The 23,879-nt window shown below is 43.6% G+C and overlaps 1 long non-coding RNA gene across 2 annotated transcripts; it reads left to right on the top strand.

Annotated features, from left to right (window-relative positions):
• Positions 1-11,867: 11,867 nt before the first annotated feature.
• Positions 11,868-22,893, top strand: LOC142827874 (uncharacterized). Of its 2 annotated transcripts, XR_012902660.1 has the most exons (4): positions 11,868-12,117; positions 12,292-12,409; positions 20,698-20,783; positions 21,229-22,553. It is a non-coding gene; the product is annotated as an uncharacterized LOC142827874 (long non-coding RNA). The 2 variants fall into 2 exon arrangements; XR_012902659.1 differs by lacking the exons at positions 20,698-20,783; positions 21,229-22,553 and adding an exon at positions 22,562-22,893 and having other exon boundaries at positions 11,898-12,117.
• Positions 22,894-23,879: the final 986 nt, after the last annotated feature.

The raw sequence follows: 23,879 nt of genomic DNA, 5'->3' as shown, positions 1-23,879 counted from the left end.
AGCTGCTCACATCTACCTCAACTAAATAGGCTAGACAAGTAAACTCTAAACTAGGGCAATGTCTAGACTGCAGGCTTCTTTCAAAAGAGCCTCTTTCGAAAGATCGCGTCTAGACTGCAGGCGGATCTTTCGAAAGAAAAATCCGCTTTTTCGAAAGAGAGCACCCAGCGAGTCTGGATGCTCTCTTTCGAAGACGGCCTCTTTACATTGAAGAACGCCTTCTTTCGAAAGAGGAACTTTCGAAAGAAGGCATTCTTCCTCGTGAAATGAGGTTTACCGCCATCGAAAGAAAAGCCGCGTTCTTTCGAAATAACTTCGAAAGAACGCGGCTTGAGTCTGGACGCAGGGGAAGTTTTTTCGGGAAAAGGCTACTTTTCCCGAAAAAAACCCTGAGTCTGGACACGGCCTAGGAGACTTATCCTCCTCAGGGTTCCAAATTTTTCTCTGCCCCTCCCCACTCTAGAGAGATACTCATCAATAGGCAATCAAGCCAAAAGCTCTAGATCAAGGAATGCACAATTTCCATAAGTATATAACTTTGGATAAAAAAATTTACAGGCTGTGGCAGCTACAGGGCTCCTTCCCCCACTTCCTTTCTTTTATTAACCAAATAATCAAGGACATTCCAGGCAAAAACTTAAGTAGATCAGAATGGAATTTATAGCATGCAGATAGAGCAAAGAAGACTGGCAGCTCCTCTTCATTTGAAACATAAATATTTGTCTATGCCTGGCTCTGTGCATGTGTGTTTGCTTGTGTGTGCATGCATGCAGGTTAGTGACCTTTTGAGTTCTACATACAAGAACCATATACATTGTAAAAATGCTGCTAGTCTGAAGTTGTCACATCTCCTGCCAGGATTCTTGCCTTTCCTCTGTCCACTGTGTTTCAGTGGTTACATTAGAGATCAGATGCACTTTTTTTTTCAAAGAGACGTTTATGATTTTTACCATAATGACGGCTTGTATTTCTGACGTATGTTAAGTCACTGTGCTACATATGAAAAATTTCTTTCAGGAACTGGGCTGGAAGGTCTATAGTCTCAGTCAATGGTGGCTGGCATTAGCCAGCCATTTCTGATCTGCGCTGCATCCGCCTTGGAGCCCTTGCAAATGTTGAAGACCATATCAATATTAGGCTGATGTGGTTACTGACGTGCACTCTAGTACACAGGAACTGGGCAGAGTCTGTTTAATTGAAAGATGCTAGTGAGAGCTTTTATCAAAGGAAACAAATGGCACAATAGCAATGTTTTTGTTAATTTCTCACAAGTACTTTATGGCTCCACAGAAAAGTGGAATGTCGACAAAAATCTTGAAAACAGTCAGGACGTGATAATAAATTGCAATGGTGAAAGTGTGGTTTCTTTTTCCTTCAATTCTGTCCCTTTTTTTTGGAACGCTGTCTTCCTGGTTCAGCAGGACAGAAAGGCTGATGGTGTGTGAAAACATATTACTTTGGAGAGCACGCTTGGCAGCAGAATGACCCTCTCCCAAGCCCTGCCATACCTGCTCCTTCCTCCAAGACCCTGCTCTTGCCTCTTCCCTCCCCTGCTCTGCCCCACACTCATTCCATCCCTTTCTACAAGGTCCTGCCCCACTTTTTCCCCACCTCCTCCTCCAACTGTGCCCTGAGTGTGTCCCTCCTCCTCCCTTCAGATGTGCCTTGAATGCCATGAGCTTTTCACGCTGGGTGCAAGGTGCTGGGAGGGAGGGAAAGAGTTGGTCAGCAGGGCTGCCAGAAGTTTGGTTTCTGGTGGGTGCTGAACACCTGCTAGTTTTCCCCGTGGGTACTCTGGTCCTGGAGAACTCCAGGGTCCAAACCTTTTGTTTCCTTTCCACATTGGTCCCTGACTTTTCTCTTTCATCTGCTCCCCATGCTTGCCTCTCCCATAATCAGGCAGTTCTAGAAAAGAATAAATTAATTAGGACTGTTGATTAATTGCAGTTAATTAACACGATTTACTCAAAACATTTATCACAATTGATTGCAGTTTGAATTGCACTGTTAAACAATAGAATACCAATTGAAAATTACTTACAATTTTTGGATGCTTTTCAACATTTTCATATATATTGATTTCATTACAATACAGAATACAAAGTATACTCTGCTCACTTTATGTTATTATTTTTTATTACAAATATTATGAAAATGCTAAACAAAGTAAATAGTATTTTTCAATTTGCCTCGTGTAAGTACTGTAGTGTAATCTCTTTATCATGAAAGTGCAATTTACAAATGTAATTTTTTTTTTCAGTTTTTGGAAGGCACTTCAGATTCTTAAACCTTGAGTCAGATGCAGAAATCTTACATTGGTACCTTCTTTGCATTTTGCCAAATCTGCAGTGAAAGCATTCTTAAAATGAACAACATGTTGAGTCATAATCTGAGACTACTATCACATAAAATATATGGCAGAATGCAGGTGAAACAGAGCAGGAGATACACAATCCCCTGACCCAGCCCTGAGCCCCTTCCTCACTCCAAACTAGGGATGTGAAAGACTAGTTGATTAGTCAACTATCTGACTAATCCAAATGCTTATTGGATAGTCAACAGGCTAGTCAACTAGTCACTTCCTTCTCCCCTCCCCTGCTGCCTCTATCAGAAAGAGGCAGCAAGGCGGGGGAGAGGAGAGATTACTTTAAAGCACTAGTGCCATGTAGAACCTGGGGCCAGACCCTGGGCTCCGTGCGGCACTGCCACTTTGAAAAGCTAAGTGCAGCTCGGTGGGCAGCTGGGATGTCCCCAGGCTGCATGTGACGTTTCAAAGCAGCAGCGCCGCGTGGAGCCTGGGATCAGCTTGGGACTCCCGCACTGACCTCAGGCTCCATGGAGCCTGATGCTGGGCTCCCTAAGGCTTTTCAAAGTGGCAGTGCCGCATGGAGCCTAGAATTAGCAGAGGAGTCCTCAGCTGACCCCAGGCTCCACGTGGTCCTTTTGCCTTTGAAGTGAAGCAACAGCCCTCGGACTGTTGCTACATTTCAATGGCAGAGGCGCCCTATTGAATAATCGAATAGTCAATGCAAAATGAAACGACTATTTGATTAGTCAATTACTTGATATTTAACATCCCTACTCCAAATCTCCAGCCCCCCCCCTAAAATCTTTCATTTTCTTCTTCCAGTATTTCTTTGGGGACTGAACTGTTAAGATTCTTAATTTGTTTTCTTTATTCATGTATAACAGAAGATAATCTATGTAGATTATGAAATACCCATGCTATATTGTAAAATTAAATTGTTTCTTTATCGTAAGATTTTTATAAAATTGTTTTTTAATTAAATTAATTTCTTTAGTTCCTTTTGGAATTTGAATATGGGGAGGCTGAGCCCCAGGCACAGGAAGCTTTTTACATCCTATGCCGGGGACACAGCCTCCAGCCCGCATCCATTGGCCCTGCAACCATCTGAGGTTCCAGCTGCTGGCTCTGCTGCCTCTGAGGTTCCGGCTACCACTCTGCTGTCGGACCCAGAGTCCTGGCCACTGGGGACTCTGCTGCTGTCTGGGGTCTCCAGCAGCTCTGCTGCAAGCCCTGGTGCCCTAACTGTGTCCCCAGCCTGAGACAGTGAGAAGTGCAGACAGGATCAAGGGGGGAATGCAGCTCAGCACCCCGACCCTAAAAATTATTTTGGTGCCACTGGGTAGTCCAAGTGCAATCCTTGAATACTTGGAGAGTTAGTTTTGGGTCTCTAGATACTTTTCCATGGGAACTGGGTTTTTAAGGCACTGGAGAAGAGCAATGAGGGAAACTGCAGCCAACCCACAGTTACACGTACCTATATGCTTTCTTCCTGCAGGCCTTATTTACATGATAGATTGCTGGACGGTAAGCTAGAGCGCGAATCTAGAGTGCACCGGCTCACCATGCTGTAATGTTCTGTGTGGGCACTGCTTCAGCACAGTGAAAGTCCTAGAGGGCAGTGTGGGTTACACCACTTTCAGGCAGCAATATGCCACGCTTCCCCCCAGAACTTTCACTGTGCTGTAGCAGTTTAACGTGGAATGTTACTGATCCTCAAGCTGGTGTGCGATAGGATCACTTCTTGGCTTGCCACATCTTAACTTGCCATGTAAACAAGCCCTAAAAACACTGTTTATTTTTTATTCAATGGAAAGCTATGTTTTTTTCCATAAGGTGGGTTAAAAATGTTATCGTGGACTTGAAAGTGCTTGTTTATATGTCTGCAGGCTGGCAAAATGCTAAGACATGAATATTTTTGCAGGGGAATGCTATCCTCATCTCCTAATGACTTTCATACCTCAGGAGTTGGGTCCTATATGTGAGCATTCCTCCTAAGTGCTGAGGAGATCCAGTGTCTGGTGTCATTGAAGAAAATATGATTTTCATTTTAAAAGAAAAAGTACATTTTTAGCCACTATCCTAGGATACACTTCTTTAGGATGAAGCTGGGGGTTTAGCCACCCGAATGGAACTTGTGGCGAGAAAAGCACAGATTGCAGGAGGGAAGAGTTTGGAGGAAATACCTGGAAATAAATCTGGGCACGTCTATTTTGAAATAACAGAGTGCATGTCTACACAGCAAGCCTGTTATTTTGAAATAATTTCGAAATAACAGGCTTCTTACTCCAAATTTCTGTAACCCTCATTTCGTGAGGAGTAAGGGAAGCTGAAGGAAAAGGGTGGACAGTGCCAAAAGCCGAGTTAAGGTACTTCAACTTCAGCTACGCAATTAACTTATCAGCTGAAGTTGCACATCTTAATTAGACTTTAGCTCACAGTGTAGATGTACCCTCTATGTGTACATGGCTAGAATACGAACTGGAGTTGTAGCACCTCTGTAAGGGTACGTCTACACTACAGCGCTAATTCGAACTAACTTAGTTCGAATTAGTTAATTCGAACTAAGCTAATTCGAACTAACGCATCCAGACTAAAAAACTAGTTTGAATTAGCGTTTTGCTAATTGGAACTAGCATGTCCACACAGAGTGGACCCTGAACCGGGGTTAAGGATGGCCGGAAGCAGTGCCGGCAGGGCATCAGATGAGGACTTAGAGCGTGGAGCTGCTGTCTCAGGTTAGCCGAGGGCTGTGCTTAAAGGGACCCGACCCCCACCCCGGACAGACAGTTCTCAGGGGTGCCCCGCTTGCAAAGCAGTCCTGGCTTGGATTGCCCGGAGTACCCACACTGGACACATCACAGCACTCGGCCATCAGACCGGCTGCACTTGCCACAGGCTGCCATCTGGGGAGAGGGGACAATTGGGGGGCTGCAGGAGAGCTTCTTCCCCCAGAAGCCCACAGAGCCAGCCCAGTCCTCCCCATTGGGGGCTCGTACCCCATTCCTCCCTCACCTCCTTCCACTTACCCCTCCCTAGCCCCCCTTCCTGATGTACAAAATAAAGGACAATTGTGTTAAAAAATAGAATCTCTCTTTATTGAACAAAACTGGGGGAGACTGGGAAAAGGAGGTGGGAGAGGGGAAGAGAGGGTGGGAGAGGGGAGGGCAACTACAATGATGAGGGGTTGGGAACAGGTCCCATATGAAGAGAGGCTAAAGAGACTGGGACTTTTCAGCTTAGAAAAGAGGAGATGGAGGGGGGATATGATAGAGGTCTATAAAAGCACGAGTGGTGTGGAGAGGGTGCATAAAGAAAAGTTCTTCATTAGTTCCCATAATAGAAGGACTAGAGGACACCAAAGGAAAGGAATGGGTAGCAGGCTTCAAACTAGTAACAGAAAGTTGTTCTTCACAAAGCAAAGAGTCAACCTGTGGAACTCCTTGCTGCAGGAGGCTCTGAAGGCTAGAACTAGAACAGAGTTTAAAGAGAAGTGAGATCAATTCATGGAGGTTGGGTCCATGGAGTGGTATTAGCCAGGGGGTAGGAGTGGTGTCCCTGCCCGAAGTTTGTGGCAGGCTGTAGAGGGATGGCACGAGACAAATGGCTTGGTTATTGTCTTCGGTCCATCCCCTCCAGGGTCCCTAGGGTTGGCCGCTGTCGGCAGACAGGCTACTGGGCTAGATGGACCTTTGCTCTGACCCAATACGGCCATTCTAAGCTCAGGGCTCAGGGTCTTGGGTCTCAGTGGACCACCTTGATTTTCATGCACACCTGCTCCTGGGTGGCCAGGCTGGCAGCTCTCCTGCCCTAGACGGCCACTTTCCTGTGCCTAGTGCGGAGGTCGTGGACGAGGTCCACGATGTCTGCACTAGACCAGGCGGGTGCCCGCCTCTTGCGGTCCTGGGCAAGCTCCCGGGAGCCGCCAGCCTGATCCTGGGAAGAGGGGGAGGACTGGGGGGCATCGGGTGGCTGGCTCGAGCCGTGCCAGGTGCAGGGTCTGCTGGCTGGGTGCTGGCAGGCTTGCACCTGGCACGGGCATCGTAGCCAGCCCGTGTCCCTTTAAGGGGTATGGGGCCGGGAGGGGGGCAATAGAGTTTCTCTGGTGTTGGCCAGAGTGGCCACCAGGGCAAGCTGGGAAGGGCTAGCCTCCCACTAGTTCGAATTAAGAGGCTGCACACCCCTTAATTCGAACTAGTAAATTCGAACTAAGCTTAGTCCTCGTGGAATGAGGATTACCTAGTTCGAACTAAGCACTCCGCTAATTCGAATTAAGTTCGAACTAGCGGAGCGCTAGTGTAGCGCCTATCAAAGTTAATTCGAACTAACATCCGTTAGTTCGAATTAACTTTGTAGTGTAGACATACCCTCAATTATTCTCTTAATAAAGAGCCAGTTTAGTTTTAGAAACAGTTTCATTTCATGTTTTCACCTGCTATGTGGTATGTGAAACAGAGGGAGCAAAAGATGAGTATGCACTTTCTCACTTTTTCATGAGAAGGAATCAGTTATGTTTGATGTGCAAACCAAAGAATCATTATTCTAGCTGCTGCTTGCTAAGATACCTGCTGTGATGCATGTGTACTTGCCATTGCTGTGGGAGCTACTGAAGGGAGAACTCCTCTTCTGCATCCACCAGTGCTACATAGAAGCTCATTGGGTGTACACAAATCTGTTCCTGCAAACCCAGCATCTGAATACTCCAGCAGAGCGTGAGGAGCAGAATGAGAGAGGAGACAGTGAAACTGGTGCTGAACTGAGTGGGAGGCCCACAGTGTCTGCAATCAAGATGTCTTGCCACTGCTGTCTGTCTGCCCAACCTGTACCAATGGTCCCCAAACTTCTGAGAGTCATGTCCCCCTTACCTCTCTCCATGGCCTAGGAGGCTGGGAGTGGGACCCAGCTCAGGGGCGTGGAGAAGGTGGAGAGGAGTAAGGGTGACAAGGCTGCAGCCATAGCAAGGCTTGGATCTTGGCTGGGAAGTAAGAGGAGACCTGGGGACTGAGCCGGGGACTGAGGCTGGGTGTGGGAAAGGAGTCACAACTGGGTTGTGGTGGAAGCTACGGCTGGGCCAGTGTGCGGGTAAAACTCTGCTCTGGGATCCACCTGCATCTCCATCCTCAGCCCTGAGCCAGAAACAGAACTGCAACTAGGGGCTGAGGCTAGGGGTGGGGCTGGAAGCTGCACTGAGGCGAGAGATGGGCCCTGGCGCCAGGCAACAACTGGTAGGTGGGCAAGAATAGAGCTGGGAGCAGGGTGGAACTGGGTGGTGCCTGTCTCCAATCTGGAGCTGTCTGGAACTCACTGTGCCCCCCCCAAACCATTCCTCTGTGCTTGGGGGAGGGCACACCTCTCATTTTGGGGACCTCTGGCCTGTACTGTGAAGGAGTATGAGGCCTTTTTTCCATTGCCCAACCTCTCCCATCATTGAGAAATGACCCACTCCTCACCCACACATTTTCCACTCTTTCCAAAGAAGACTCAGTCTTCCACATGATCCCTCATACTAGACAGGGCAGGTCACCAGAAGCAATGAAAATTCATCCACCTCAAGAACCCAAGGAAGCCCATTCCTATGCAGCTCCCACTAGAGCAGTATCACACTCATACAGTGTGTGGCACATATAAGGATGCTGACAGGCTTTCCGGAACTAAGTTGTATGGTGAATCATTGGCATTAGGTATGCAAATGTGAACAACAATTGAACTGTAAAACCAAAGACACAGAAAAGTCTGAGGTGCAGGTCCTATATAGTACTGACTTTTTACTTACCCATTTGATATTTTCTGTTCTAACATGATATTTTGGAAAGTGTTTGTTTCTGTGAAATAACTGAATTATCCTATTAATAGTGAGATGTCTCTGAAGGCTCAGTAAAATGGCACTTTAAAGAACATGGAGGTCTGTCCAGTGGCTAAGACTAAACCATGGCTTTTTAATCCTCCAAAATTGCATGAGGATACACTAGAGTACTTGAAATTGTGTGGCTAACCATACATGCCTCTCTTTCAATCAGGGTAAGAGGAGGGCACTTAGTTAGCTGCACAAACGTCCTCTGACTGTAGTTTTATCGAATGTGTCACTGACATAGTGCCCATGATGCGAGATGCTGAAGGAAAAGCTGAAGAAGGAATTGGAACAGCAACAGAACACTGAGTTGAAGCTCTGGGTCCAGCAATGTGGATTGTCTCAGAGGAACTGTTGCCAGAATTGCTACAGCATATGCGAGGCATATGATATGTCTGTGGATTTGAATGTGCTGGTTACCAAATGAAACACGAGCAGATGAGTCTGTGATGTAATTATTGGGGCATGTGACCAAGGATTTGATCTGGACAGTCACCCATGCTGGTGTGATGCTTATCTTCCCTTGTTTCTATAGATCAAAGGCACTGTAGGGACATGCAGAAATTTATATATATTGGGTTAGAGTGTTATTGTGAAAGAGGAGAGGGTGGGAAGAAAGGAGGCTCTGTGAAAACGTTCTGCTTGGGGCTGCTCAGAGCTGTTTTTCCCTGGTGTAACAGAGTTTCCTAAGAGTTGTTTTGAGTAATATTGTCTGGAGTAATCCCATAAGAACTGTTCTGTTGTTGAGGATTGGCCAGAACTCTCTGCTTTTTGCCTGGCATGCCATTTCCTACCTCTCCAAGCAACCAGCACGTGCCCTGCTGCCAACAGGCATAAAGTCACCTTTGCTAGTTTTATGTCAACTGAAGCTTGAATTATTTGATCCAGCGGAATCCTCAGCTGACTGTCTGACGTGCCCACTGTATCTCTCTGACACATAACCCTGACTCTTGGTCAGTGTCTCTACTTCGACTTACTAGGGACCTGACCCTGCAACATGGGACTCAAGGGGAATATGGTCTTTAATGGCAGCAAGATTGCATCCAAAGTAACTGGTAGTTTTTTATTATCACCTGAACATTGGTCTGAGAAGCAGCATTTAAAGTTAAGTATTTGCTTAGGTATATGAAAATACTGGCAGTGACTAAAGCATACATGGTTTTTGATCCTCTGCTGAAATACATTCACATTTTGAAGAGGTAGAAAAACAACTCAGTGAGATATTGTTGGCTGACAAGTATACCATCATGTTTGCTGACCCTTACACAATTCACATCTGGGAAAGAGAAACCAGTTTCTAAAATGGCAAGCACTTGTGTTACCACTGTGTTACCAATAAGCCCTGGCTTTAGTCTTCTAACTGGACAGACCTCCATATTTTTTAAAGTGGCTAGAACACTCTGGCTGGCCACTCACAGCTGTGGGAGGAGGACAGAGTTTAAGATTATTGCTAAGACATCATAAGAGCCTTACCTGATGCAATATTGTGAGTTAGTTCAGAAAGATTCTTCAGTGGTGTACGGGCATGGATCATGCATTGATATTGAGTGATTTGTGTATTGGAGAGTTAGCTGCTTCCTTTTTTCTTATATAAGCCCTGTGGTCTGAAGGCCTAATAAGTAAGGAGCTCATGTTTGATATCTGTTGGTGAACAAGGAGAAGAGTGGCCCAGAGCTGCTTGAGAATGCCGAAGGCACAGATGCTCCATGGAGGAAGGAGCTTTTGGATGGCATTTATTGGTAATCAAGGGAGAATAAGTGGGCCAGGCCCCATTTGTATTTCAGTTATGTGACCACTTGAGACATTTTGGTTTAAACATAGTTTAATTTGAGGGAGATAAAATGCTACTGTGCCAGTCAAGGAAGGAAAGGAGAAGAACACTGCACAATGTGTATCTGGTTTGAGGTGTCATCCCAACCAAACTGTGGTCAGGCCCAGTTGAGTAGCCATGTCTGGTCAAAGCAAAAAATGAGCCAAAAGGAGGAGGGGGTGGGGTCAGAGGAAAAAAGGATTTTTGCTTTGTAATGGGAATACCTTCCTGGTATTAATTATTACATTGCAGGTCACCAATGCCTGTGACTCCTCTCTGAAGACTCCGCACAAACCCGAGGTAAGACAGGTGACAGTTGAGGTTTCTCAGGTGCAAATGTTGCAGACAGAAGCAGTGAAACTGAGGGGCTCTGGTGCCATCACCCTACCTAACAATCAAAGCTTAAACCACTTCAGCTAGGTCAGGTAGTAGAGCCCCAAATTGCACAGGTAAGAAATGAATCTGCCTGGATTTTTGGACTCCTCCAACCATAGACAACAAACTGTGAGTAGAGAAGAGGGAAGTGGTTAGAATACACTGGTCACTCACAGCTGTGAGAGGAGGACAGACTAAGATTATTGCTAAGACATCATAGGAGGCACGAGACCTTGCAGCTTCATTAATGGCTGGCTTTCCCAAATATCTTTTGTTATTTTCCTTCCCTCCCTTCTTTCTCTGGCCAGTAAAGTTTTTTTTGTTTAAATTCCCCTGAACGCTGCTTGTGTGCAGGGAAGCATTGCCTCTCAAGGATGCTTTGGGTGGTGTATGCAGTTTTTCAGCCTGGTTTCCTAGGCGGGAGCTTGAGCTGCTGATATCGGAGTTTTCAGAAAGTACCTCTGGAAAACAGAATCCAGTCTTTTTAGCTGCTGACAGTCCCTGGCAAACATAAATCAGACCAAGGAGCCATTCCCTACAAAGGAGGTGTGTCTGTACAAACCATAAAAACATTGTCATCTATGTGTGCAACAAGTACCTCGCTTATGTGGGAGGTCCTGTTTGAAAGCCTGTGATTGCATCATTGCATTGAAATTTTTAGTGATTGTAGAGTTATTGGATGCTTTTTCACTCTACTAAGACCAATTTTTACAAGTGGGTACAAGAGAAACATTTCAGATAAGGTAAATGATGTCTGGACTGAGTATTGAAACGTTGATTAAATAAAAGGTGAGGTGACCCAAAATAATAGCGGGGTAACAGGTTTTCTGATCAGCACCAGAATTCACTAGTGTTAAGTTAATTCACACCAACTCCTTCCAGGGTAAGAGATACAGATTTAAATAATGCCCCTTAATTATAGTAATACACATGATACAGACTTCAACATAGAAAAAAAGATTTACATAGACTAAAATTCCTATTATTCTGATTACTAAATTTAACATTTTTTTTGTTTGAGGTTTTAAATAGGGGGGAAAGATTAGTAGAAAGCAGTATTAAATATTAGAGTAGCTTCTTTTAGAATGGAGGATTTAATACAATGAATATTACCAAGAAGGAACTTAGTAATTGTCTGTTACATAGTTTGTCTAGAGGGGGATAAAAAGGCAGATAGATCCTGGAATGGCTGATTCAGGCTATTTTATTTCTGGATTGTTGGTGAAAAGTGATAAGTAGATATATAAGAGCTCCCATAGTTTGAATAAAAATAACAATCAGGACAAATGGACCAAGACTTCTGATTTCAAAATGAAAGAGGCATAATAAGATAGTAGTGTACATGGAAAAACAGACCTTCACCTGTAGCCGGATAGATGTTCAATATGTTACAGAGATTCTATACCTTACAAGACTATGGGCCTATGTTGTAGTGTCCACACAACAAAAGTCAGAGCAGGTTGGTAGGATAATTAATCTAAAAGGCTGTGCTTGGGAAGAGCCAGGGACTGAAGGGCTGATTGATGATGAAATCCAGCTGGGCAGAGGCAGGCTAAGCTTGTACAAAGCCTGCCTGTTGAGACCTGAACAGGGTTGCTGAGGAAATAGTCGGTAGTCACTTTTTGAGGCTATAGAGTCTGGCAAGAAACCAGAGAAAAGAGCAGTTTACAATTATTTACTGGGAGGAGAGCATGTGGGCTGGTAAATCCAGAAGATGGGGCCAGAAGACAGAGAAGGGCACTAGGAAGGCATCCTGGGAAACAGCAACAAGATCTGAAAGTGAGTAGCCTGTAGCAGCTAGATGTAGGCTCATGGGCTGGAAAGCAGAATGATTGGTGGACCCAGAGTCCCCTACCAGATACTGGTAAAGCTAAATGGGACCTGACCTTCAACTCGAAGACTCTCTAGAGTGGCATGAGGCATTTGTTCAGTAGGCTTTTGATTTTATGTCAGGGGAGGACTATACCCTGATCTGGATGGATGGAGAATTGAGTCCCACAGAGAGAACACCGAGAGTCCTGTGGTATGAGGAGGGACATGGTGTGAGCAACCACAAGGAGCTACAGAAGTGGTGAGTCAACCCCATTGGAGGGGTATAAAATTCTCACAAGTAACATTGGATAAATTGCAGTGAGACAGGAAACTTTACAATTTGCAGTAACACCGACGTATAGAATATTAGCAAAAAGTCATAGACCTCACCAAAAATCACTGGAATGTGAAATATTAAGTTTTCCACATCCAAAGTTGTTTTTGGTTAGTGTATGAGACTGAGACAGAGATAGTGAATGCAAGCGCACACTCATTTGTTTCAAAAAATTTATCAGGGACACAAACTACAGTAAAAGCTTGGCTACCCCTCTGAGACTTCTATGAATTAAAAGACTCAGGCTTCCATGTTAATCTGGAACCAACCCCCCCCCCCCCCCCAAAAAAAAAAACCCCTAAAAAAACCAATGGTCCTGTATATAATACAAATATATAAGTATTTTTGGTTAGTCTCTAAGATGCTACAGGACCACTGGATTTTTCCCCCCTCTGAATTGTAATGACTGGTTATAGAGAGTGTACCATATGATAAAAATGGATTTTTAGGCGTAGTTTTGAGTGATTTAGGAGTATACGTCTCAGTTTCTTAAGTAACCTAGGCATGTAGGTACCTGTCATATTTATTTTCATTGTGTCCTTTGCCCCAAAGCCTCTTCACTGGCTCAGCCCTCCAGATAAATCTCACAATCTCTGGATTCCTTCTAGAGAAGCAGAGAGTTCAGCAAACTGTTTGCCCTTATCAGGTTTTCCAGCCCCATCTTTGGATCCTGTAAATTCAGCCTTTCATTCAGGCCTCTAAACAAACTATGTTGCCTGCTCAGGGCTATGTCCGGTGGCTGGACAATCTACTTTCACTAGCCTTTTCCTGGGCTGTAGTGTGGTAGGACTATGAGGGTCTGGACTCTGTCACTTGGACAAACTACAGCGTTTTGCCATTTGTTACACTGATGGAAGATGAGCAGTGGTGGAAATGCTATGACACCAGATACTCTAAAAGACAGATATTACCTGAAATTTAATAACATTTTTGATAATTCTAGACATCTGAAAATACAAAATGGGTATCTCAAATGCCACCCTCATAATATTTTTTTTTTTTTTTGTTCCTGGCTCAGGATAGCAAGGAATGTTAGACTTTTTTTTTGAGAACTCCCATCATTTATATAATTATAATATCTATCTATCTTTGCCTACAGTAAATATAGAATTGGAAGCTGTCAAATGAGACTCTACTACTGACTAGGTAAAAATAGGAAGCTGCTTAGCATGTATGATGGACTGTAGATTTTTCTTTCCCTATATTGCCCTATTATGATTTCTTTGTGTGTGTGTGTGTGTGTTTTTTTTTCCCCACTTGCATTTTCAGTGGAATCAACAAGATATTTGAAGAAAAATCTCACATTCAAATTATATTCTACAATTTGGTAGAAAAAGAACATTCTCCAAATGGTTCTATATGGAGATTGGGAACCACCTTTATTCATTTGTCATCTAGATAAATTCTAGATTAATATATCTGAAGTAATGAGTGACTGAAAATGCAAGAATATAATGGAAACTTGTGTGTTTTTTAGCTCGAGTAGCCACAAGGATCCCTACAGGATTGCTTTTTGTGTTTCTTAGTTGATTGCTGTTGATTTTACCTCTCCTATTCTTCATTGAATCAGTGCCACTGGATTAAAGACCTGCAGGTGTTCAGCATAGGAGGAGAGGTCATGTAAGATCTAGAAAGCATCTTTGAAGGAAGCTGGCTATAGACAGAAACATGGCAGCTGTTTGTAATTGGCCAAACCAAAAGTCTCCTGAGCTTTCACAAATTTGGGGCTATTTGTATCCGTATCTGAATATCCTGGGTCAGTCCCATCCGTACGGTAGATAGGAAAAACAAATAGTTGAGACTGACGTTTGGTGCTAGAGAACAAAAGGATGGAAAGCAGAAAAGACACTCCTAATCCATGTAGAGATCTTCCCATGTATGTCCAGAATTATGGATGCTAAAATCTTCCTTTGTAAAAGCTACATTTGCTGGTGAAATATAGAAGTTTGGTGGGTGTGTTTTTTTTTTTTTTTTTGAAGGAATGCTATTTGGCAATATCTTGAAAAGATTCTTCAAAAGAAAAGATTGTGGCAGTTTTAGCACCAACATAATCTTATGTATTTGATTCAAACCAGTAGGAAAATTTTTATGAACAGTAAATTGCCTTTGTTGAAACTGCTCCAATATGTCCCCTGCAAGAATTGCCACACCTCTTGGATAACAATTTTCTAACCATATTTTGTAAGGAAAGGGAAGTGGGGAATGAGAAGGATATTTTCATGCTAGTTTGTCTTGTGGGGCTTTAGCAGTCAGATGAAAGGGTCTGTGTTGTCTAAACAACCTCCTGCAGGGTAAATGCTATAGCAGCTCATATAAATGCAAAGGTGTAAATGTCATTACCTAGGGAAAAATAGGAAGCAATCAGAAACACATTAAACAAATTATTACCGTGAAATTACTCTCTGCTTGAGAAGTATCTGGGGTCTGTTAAAGCTATGTAGGCTGACATTGGCTTGAACAATTTGTGTGGCGGTAGTGCTGAAAGCCATTGAACAAAACTGTAAACCCTGCACACGATGGACTCCACTTTAAGCTAGGGAGGAACTTTCCTATTTATCGGTTGCAAGGATGTGGGGGTATAGGCATTAAGCAAGTGATTACATTTACTTTGTCCCAGGTTGTGGCTGGATATTAGTGTGGTTATGTGCTCTTGAACACAATGAGGGACATGGCTTTTCAAATCAAAGTATTTGAGTGGTGTCCTCCATAAAGGCTATATGAAGGCAGTTCCTCAATAGCTATTTGTGACAGTAATGGTGTGCATGTGGCTCTTCTGTTTTTTTTTTTTTTTTTTTTTTTTTTTTTAAAGTAGGATCATCTGGATATGAGATGAGGGAGGAGCATATGACATAGGTGACTTCAGAAAAGGGGTGTGAAGAGCTGAAGTACACTGGAGTTTATCTCAAGCCACTAGGCCCTTTCTCTGTTAGGCACAGGCCAGCTCCCTGGGAACTCTGGGGGGTACTAGGTGGGAGATGTATTTTGTTGGCGTTCTGCCCTTAAAGTGAATGCATCATCTCTCTGAATCATCTGGAAGTGCTTTCCCTAAACATCTGTGTGTGTGGTCTCTCTATTCTCACTAAATCAGCAATAGCTTTGAATTAAGGCTCATGCAAATCTTTACAAGAAGCTCTGAAAACCTTGTTTGGGAATAGTTCTGGCTGCATGTCACTCCTAGGCTGTCTACACTCGTGGCTTTTTGTGCAAGTAATATGCAAATGAGGCTAAGCGTGGAATATCGCTGAGCCTCATTTGCATACCTAATGAGCCACCATTTTTTTTCAGAAGAGGCTCTTGCACAAGGAGCGTCTACACTGCCCCTTCTTGCGCAAGAAAAACCCTCTTGCGCAACACCATTACACCTATTACTTTTCAGGAAGAACGGCATTGCGCAAGAGGGTTTTTCTTGCGCAAGAAGGGGCAGTGTAGACGCTCCTTGTGCAAGAGCCTCTTCTGAAAAAAATGGTGGCTCATTAGGTATGAAAATGAGGCTCAGCGATATTCCACGCTTAGCCTCATTTGCATATTACTTGCGCAAGAAGCCGCGAGTGTAGACATAGCCCTAGGGTGGCTTTCCTTTTAAACCTTCTCTTTTTGTTACTTGTGACTTTGGAGGGGCAGGACACAATGACATTATCTTTTAGAGTTCATCACTAGTGTTGCTTTGTTACAACTCTGGCTTACATCAGTCCTCTAACAACCAATTCTGTCACAAGTAGGAGTATAGCTCCAAGTGATGAATGAGCCACAGGAGCAGATGAGTTCTTAAGGAATGTTTCATTTTATAGCTTTTTTTATAAAATGAAGGTTATACAATATATACATGAAATCATAACAGTCACTAACTAGAATACTTTTGATGTTAATGAGCTGTGTGAATATCAGTAGGCTACTGCTAAATCAGACTGGATTTCTGTTCTGATTGTACAGCACTACAGAGTCCTGATCCATGATGGGCTCCTAGGTGCTATCAATACAAATTAGTAATAGTTGAATGATAAATGCAGCCAACTACTTTGTCATTAGATGGCACTGTGATTTTTAAATCCAATTATCAGACTGCAGTCTTGATTACATGCTTGAGTTTTGTGTGGGAATTTCTGGGTAAACTAAAGTTTTATTCTGCCTATGCCTGTCAAGAACTTGCAGTGTTGTCATTAAATGACCCAGTCATATGCTTTGCTTTCAAGGACTGAATCTGTGTCCTTTTTACACACACACACACACACACACACACACACACACACACACACACACACACACACACACACGTTTGAACATCTACTGTAGTGCTAAAGGGCACAGCCAACAAACATCATAAGACTCAAAACTGCCATACATGTTCCTTTGCTAGATAGAGCCACAGCGTGATAACGTGTTATGCATATGTTAAAAACAAAGGTGCAGTTAGGATTTTTAATGATCAGTGAGTGCTTTAAAAATACCTTAAGCATATGTTGCTGTGTTTCTCTGGGCCCTCAGTGTTCTGTACCATCATTGCTACTTTTCTGGTTTTGGCACTCTAGCTGGATTTAAAGCAAGTGCACATCCATCTACCCAAGCTGGAAATTGGCCATCTCCCAATTCAAATGCAGATGTACCCTTCAAGTCAGGCTAAAACCTGACTTACCAAAGATTAAAAAATTGAGCATGAGTTGTCTTGAAGATTGGGAGGGGACCTGATTTTTGGTGTTGTGTGTACCAGATCCCGCTGGTGGTGCGGCTTTTTTTTTTTTTTTAATCTGCCTAAAGGAATGTTGCGGAGCATGTTGTCAAGCAAAGAACAGGAGTCAAGTCTTGGCTCTCTCCTTTGGGAGAAACATCCTGGCTAGAGTCAGGCTTGAAAAGAGGTCAGCAGATCCGCTGGGGGTCAGGGAGGCAGAAATGGGATTTGGAGCAAAGTCTTAGTTTGCATAAGATACAGTCAGAGGCAGATTCCTGTTTTATGGGGCCCTGGGCCAGAGCAAGTAGGAGACTCCTAGTGCTTCTGGGATGTGGGGTTGGGGCTGTCAGGGTTACCCATGAGTGCCGGATGGAGTGGGGGAAGTCCCCATATCCTGCTCCCCAGCAGGAGTGCTGGGAAGAGCAGGGTGCAGGGAACTCATTTTTTCTGGGGGCCCTCCAATTGCCCAGGACCTCTGGGCATGGGCTTCATTAGCCTAGTGGCTTACTCACCATTGGATACAGCAAATATTCCCTTCCATTTTTTTCTTTAGGGAGAGATACTGTCTCACCTAAAGATGTGCTGGAGCACACTGGCTCAGTTTCATCTTTTCCAGACACTGTCAGGAGCTGACAACCATTTTGCTCTGTATGTAGCGATCGCAAACCATGGCCTAGCACCCATCCCTCTTGTCTCTTCGAGTCAGACCTGCAGTTAGAGATCAGTCTGTTTTGGACAGGGAGACTGTAACGTGCATCCATAAAGTAAAGTGTGAGTGAGCTGCAGAATATCTTCGATAGCAAGATAAGGACTCACCAAGACCAAACTGCATATCAAGGACCTGGAACAGACAGTGAAGGGAGAGGAAGAAAGGGGTAATGCTACCAGGCAAGCATTCTCTCCCCTGATTTTTTTTTTTTTTTTTTTTTAAATCCTGGTCAAACGGTTCAAGAGAATCATTGTTGTATCATCAGCACCACTGATTGTTTATAGCAGTGGCCCTTAACCTTCTGAGACTACTGTGTGCCTCTCAAGAGTCTGACTTGTCATATATACCCCCGAGTTTCACCTCACTTAAATTACTAAGTGCCACATCACACTGGCTTTGAAAAAGGGCTTGCTTTCTCATTCAGATCATATAATTATAAAACAAACCTATTGGACTATAAGTGTACTCTACGTTCAGGGATTAGTATATTGAGTATATATAAGATTAGTGTACAGGCAGTCCCCGGGTTACGTACAAGATAGGGACTGTAGATTTGTTCTTAAGTTGAATTTGTATTGTATGTAAGTCGGAACTGGTACATATTGTAGGGGAAACTCTAGCCAAACATTTCTCCAGAGCTCAGTTTTATTCTCCCACATCTCACTTCCCTCAGTCCTTTATTCTCAAGCTGAGGTGTCTGCTGAGAAAAGCCGCTCCCTGGTCTGCTGGGGGGGGGGGGGGGGGGGGCGCTAGCTTCACGTCTCCCTGGTCTGCTGGGGGGAAGCAGCTAATGCGGGGTTGCCTCACCCTGTTTGTAAGTAGGGATCCGATGTAAGTCGGATCCATGTAACCCGGGGACTGCCTGTATATATAAATCACTATATACAATTGGTTTGTATTGACTTATCTAGAGCTCTTCTATAGCCTGCAAGTATCTGGATGAGTTCATGTACCCCAATAGAAGACCTCTGCCTATCCTCAGGGGTACACAGGCCCCTGGTGGAGCATCACTGGCTTGTAATGTACCGAACAAATTATATGAAATATTCAATGTACTGCACAAAGATCTGAGAATTTATTCAGTAGCTCTTCTGACAATGTTTTGTTCCATAGTTTTGTGTCCTTTGCTTGCTAGTACTGTCTTTCCAGCTGCCTTCATTTTCCTTGACTGTGCTCAAAGTGCTAAATGGTATGCCTATTTTTTAGCATTCAGACAGCAGGTTCAAGACTTCCATTTTCCTTGCCCTCAGACTCTGAAATGGGGTCTCCTCCTTTTAATGCTTAATAGGGAGGAAGTGGAGCACTGTACTGGGACTGAGAAGCACTGGGTTCAGTTCCAGGCTCAGACACAGATGTCATGTGACTGAAGTCACTAACCTAGCTTGTGCCTCCCATCCACGTCTTTAAAAGTATCTGTGTACCTCCATCATTAATGGGGGAGATGAGGATTATAGAAATGCATGTCACAATCTATGTGAACATTGAGTCTGCATTTGCATGTGAGGAAGAAATAGAGCAGGAATCTGCTATTTCTGGCACAAAAAAGTGAAGCACTCAGACAAATATGGATGGATGGAAAAGAGCAGAACTTAGTTCGCTGCCAGTCCCTTAGGACTGTCCTCACATGTCCTAGCTGTGCACTGTCCATATGAAAGTGTAATCCTCTCCTTCTCCCAAGACCAAATGTGACATAAAGATCCCCAAATATATTAGAAAACTACTTGTCTGGGAATCGGTATAATTTATTTGGCTGAGACAAATATCACAATGATGGGAGTATTTGTTTCAGCATGTTGAAATCATATGAACATCTTAAAACAGTTTGTATTGCAGTGGCATGTAGGGGCTGCAAGCCTGGACCAGGACCGTGCTGTATGAGGCAGTAGATGGGGGCGGGGAGAGAATAAAAAGCTTATTGTCAATCTGGTTAGTGGTGTACTGAAAGCCTAGAGGTATGAAGTCCTGCTTTCCACATTATGTCTGTTTTGTGGATAAGCAGAGAAGTACCAGATTCCTTTTACTTACATGCTAATGTGCGTCAGTTCTGATGTGCAGGACTCCCCTCTAGGAGCATTCACTTTCATTCACCTTGGCTTCTTTTGAGACTGCCAGCGATCACACTAACTAGCTCCCAGGGTGGGAAGGTTTGGATGAAGTCCATTGTCTGCTTGATCTAGCATTAGGAATATGAAGTGTTTGGATGTTTTGGGGAGCGTGTCTGTGGTGGAGGAAAATGAGTCTACAGTGAAGTTTGAATGGTAGCTACCGGATACACTTTAAGATACTGCAGACCCTGGGAATGCAAACACAGGTGTAAATTAAATTGCTTGCTTGCTTTTTCTCCCTCTGGCCCATTGTGGCACTCTTCCTTGACATGGGTATAACTGGCCAGTCAGGATCCCATGGTGGAGGAATAGGAAACTTCTAGCTTAAGAGTCTCTATCACATCCACACTCCAGGCCCAAATTCCTGCTGATCTCAGTCACCTCAGCTCCACACAACATTTTTCTCGGTTGTTTGTGCAGCCGAAAGTAGCAGCAGCCTTAACCACCTGGCTGCAGTGCTGACATTTGAAGAAGGCATTTCTTGTACGCCTCAAGCTGTGATTTACATTGTAGTAAAACCTCTGATTTGCTAAACCTTCTCTTGGGCCATAAAGTTAATCTGAAAAGTGACGGAATGAGGAAAGCCCATGCTTTGATCCTCTCCCGAGCGTGGATCTAATTCCATTCATCATGACCTCTAGTCTGGGTGATCGTAATTTAGGGAATCGCAGGTTTTTACAAAGCCTGACACACACTAAAATGACTGTTCTCTTTGCTGTGTCTCCTATCTCTACAGGGCAAAATGAGTCCCATGTCTTGCTCCCAGGCTGGCAGTGGGCAGCAGTATAGCCACACTTCTACTTCTGACTGCTTTCTTCAGAGGTGAGCAAGGTGCTGCATTCAGCTGACTAAACAGGCATTAGACTTTCATGTGGGATACATTTTTCTAAATAAGTACCATTGTGGTTCTCCCCACGATAGTCTGAACATCTCACAATCATCAAAGGTTTTTAGCCTTGCACACCTGTGTGAGAAGGAAATTTAGTAGAAGTTCACACCTTAGCAATGAAAGTGCAGGATAAATTAGGTGACTTTCCTTCCTGTGTTACCTTGGGCTGTAGCTGAGCAAAGCCTTGAACTCAGTTTTGAGGCCCAGTCTGGTGCTATAACCACCAGAGTGTCTTTTATAGACTACTTTTTCACCCTCTAAAAGCATAAACTAGTTGGTGCTTGCAATGGCACAAGGGCTACTGTTAAAAATTTGCTTTTGTGGTGGCTGGTTTGCGGCATATTTATTGTGACTTTTTTTTTCTGCTTTCTCTCACAGTCCTGTGTGAGGTAGCTAAGATGTCAACCGCACATATATGGCTTTAGGATTTGGCCCGTTATTTAGCAGCTTTCACTGGAAGACACCTACGTGGGAGCTTCTGAACTTGACACCCCTGTCAACCAGAGAACTTGCAGGATGACTAATAAGCATTAACAACCCTCCTCTCCAGACTGGAAGGCACACGAACCTTGTAGCATCTCGAGAATGAACAATTGGTAGAGGGTACCGCCATTGCCAGTTGGTCCCACAAGTGGCAGAGGGCACTATGAGCTGCTCCTGCTCAAATCATGGCATAGCTTGCACTGAATTTCAGTGGTAGCCAAATCTATCGGGTTGTGTGGCCTTAGCTAGTAGAGTAGGTTGTAATTTTCTTCAGAAGTAACTATGAAAGGTACAGTGTAAATTAAGGGGCTTTACAATGATTATTTATGATGAACTGCACACTAGCTAGACATGTATGCCTGAACGAGGCAATTAATAGCAATCTGGAATAGTAAAAGGTCTTACTAAACAGCACATATCCTGAGCTATCAGTTTTAGGAAGGGAGGGTATAATTGTGATAATGCACTTGCATGAACTGTTAAGTATTTACCACTGAATTCCTTCAGAATTCTAAAATTGCTCTATCTTTTCAACTATGTTGGACTCCCTAGGGCCATATTCCATCCATGATAAGCAGACAAAGGAATAATACTAAGGATAGAAATCTGACCGCCTCTCCTCCCCCCTCCCCCAAAAGACCAGTCACTAGGAATGTCGGCTTAAAGGAGTAGTTGTGCAGTTCTTCAGTCATATGTGAAATGCACATACACAATTTGACAACTGAGCTTACAATTTAGAAGAGGCTTCAATATTCAGCCTTATGTTTTTCAGTCCTCATGTTTGTGCTTTATTTACTGACCAGTACAAAAGAAAAAAGAAAATGTATTATAGCCTGGGATTATAGGTCATGTCTTTTAATGTGTGTTCTTGAGGCCCATTCCTTTCTCATGATTAAACCAAGGCTTCTGTGAGCACAAATAGGAAGAAATATATATCCAAGGAAGAAAGCCACTCCATCATCCCACATACACTCTTCAATGATCTATTTGATACTAAACTGATATTACTAAAATCAGGTGTAGTAAAATGACACTTTTAAACCTTTACTCTTCCGTACAACTTTCCTGCTTGTGACTCTCTCCTTCACTCAATGTTGTTTCTTTCCACCCCCAGATTGTATGGTAAGTCATGGCAAAGGCATTTGATCATTGTTAGAACGTGTCAACATTTGATTTGGATTTCCTTATCAGCATCACCTTTCCTCCTCTCTCTGTCTTTTCCTTAAAGAAGACCAGGCAATGGACTTCAGATCAGTGACACGTCGACCGCTTCTTCAAACACTTCATGTGGGAAACCATTCAGAGGCACAATTGCTGAGCTGCAGACCTGGAAAATAACTGTCATCAAGATCTTTATATATGTTAAAGGAATTTCAGTCTACTGGCACTGGTTTGCCCCCACTTATTTAAAAACTGTAACATGCTGTCAGGTTCTTCACAATACAAAACTGAAGAGTGGCAGTTCACTTTAAGGGGGCTCTGATTATTATAGTTGATTAAGCTAATGATTTATAAATGACTAAAATTTTTAGAACTAAAATGGTAAGTTCTATTGTGTTTCTTTATTCAAGAAGGGATTTGGGTTTTTTCCCCACTGACACAACATACAGGGGAAATACTTTCCATGTAGAATGTGTTCTACTTGAAATATTTCTTTTAGTTTAAAAGTACAAACTATGCAGGATATAAGAGTATCAGTGCCAGGAGCAAGGGGCAGTGAATTTGTTCAACTGCTCCTGGGAGGCAGACTGAGTCAGTAAGACTCCTTCTGTCTTCTGGGCTCCACCTCGCTCTTTGTGGGAAGTACTATATGCCAGTTCTGTCAAGTATGCCATGTTTTTAGCCCCCAGCTGCTGGCATAGTTGCACTAGCTAGGTCTCTGCTTAATCCCCACTAGATAGCATGGGTCAATATCTGCAAAGTCTGCATCTACTCTCCTGCACTACCAATGGTCCAAATAGCTGGCTTAGAGCATGTCTACAGTAGGAAACTATTTCTAAATAACTTATTTTGAAATAAGTTCCAAAATAACTTTCAAAATAGCGTGCCTACACTATGGGGAAGCCTTGAAATTAGTCCAAGGCATGCTCCTTTAATGTAGATGTATTACTCGACTTAGAGTCCCAGGAAGCACTGGCAAGTAATTCGTTTGAATTACTCTGGGGAGTAGTTATTTCAAAATAGTGACCCTGGAGCAACTACACTACCAATATTTTGAAATAACTATTTTTGAAATAGTGTTATTCCTTGTGGAAGGCAGGAGTTATTTGAAATAGCAGCCTTGGTAGCATGGATGTGCCACGTGTTGCCGTTTCAAAGTAACTCCATAATGTAAACCAGGACTTAATGAAGTAAGGGAAAGTAATTGTACTCTCTTGCATGGCAGTAAGGGAAAGTAATTGTACTCTCTTGCATGGCAGCACAGATAGGATCACAACTTGGCCTGCAGACCTCAATGGGTGTTAAAAAGTCTCTGGGGTAGCTGTGTTAGTCTGTAATTTTAGAAACAAGCAGTCCTGTGGTACTTTGGAGACTAACAGACAGGA

The sequence above is a fragment of the Pelodiscus sinensis genome, chromosome 3 (genome assembly GCF_049634645.1).
Source record: "Pelodiscus sinensis isolate JC-2024 chromosome 3, ASM4963464v1, whole genome shotgun sequence".
In the NCBI taxonomy this organism is placed as follows: Eukaryota; Metazoa; Chordata; order Testudines; family Trionychidae; genus Pelodiscus; species Pelodiscus sinensis.
This window is presented reverse-complemented; position numbering and strand designations above follow the sequence as displayed.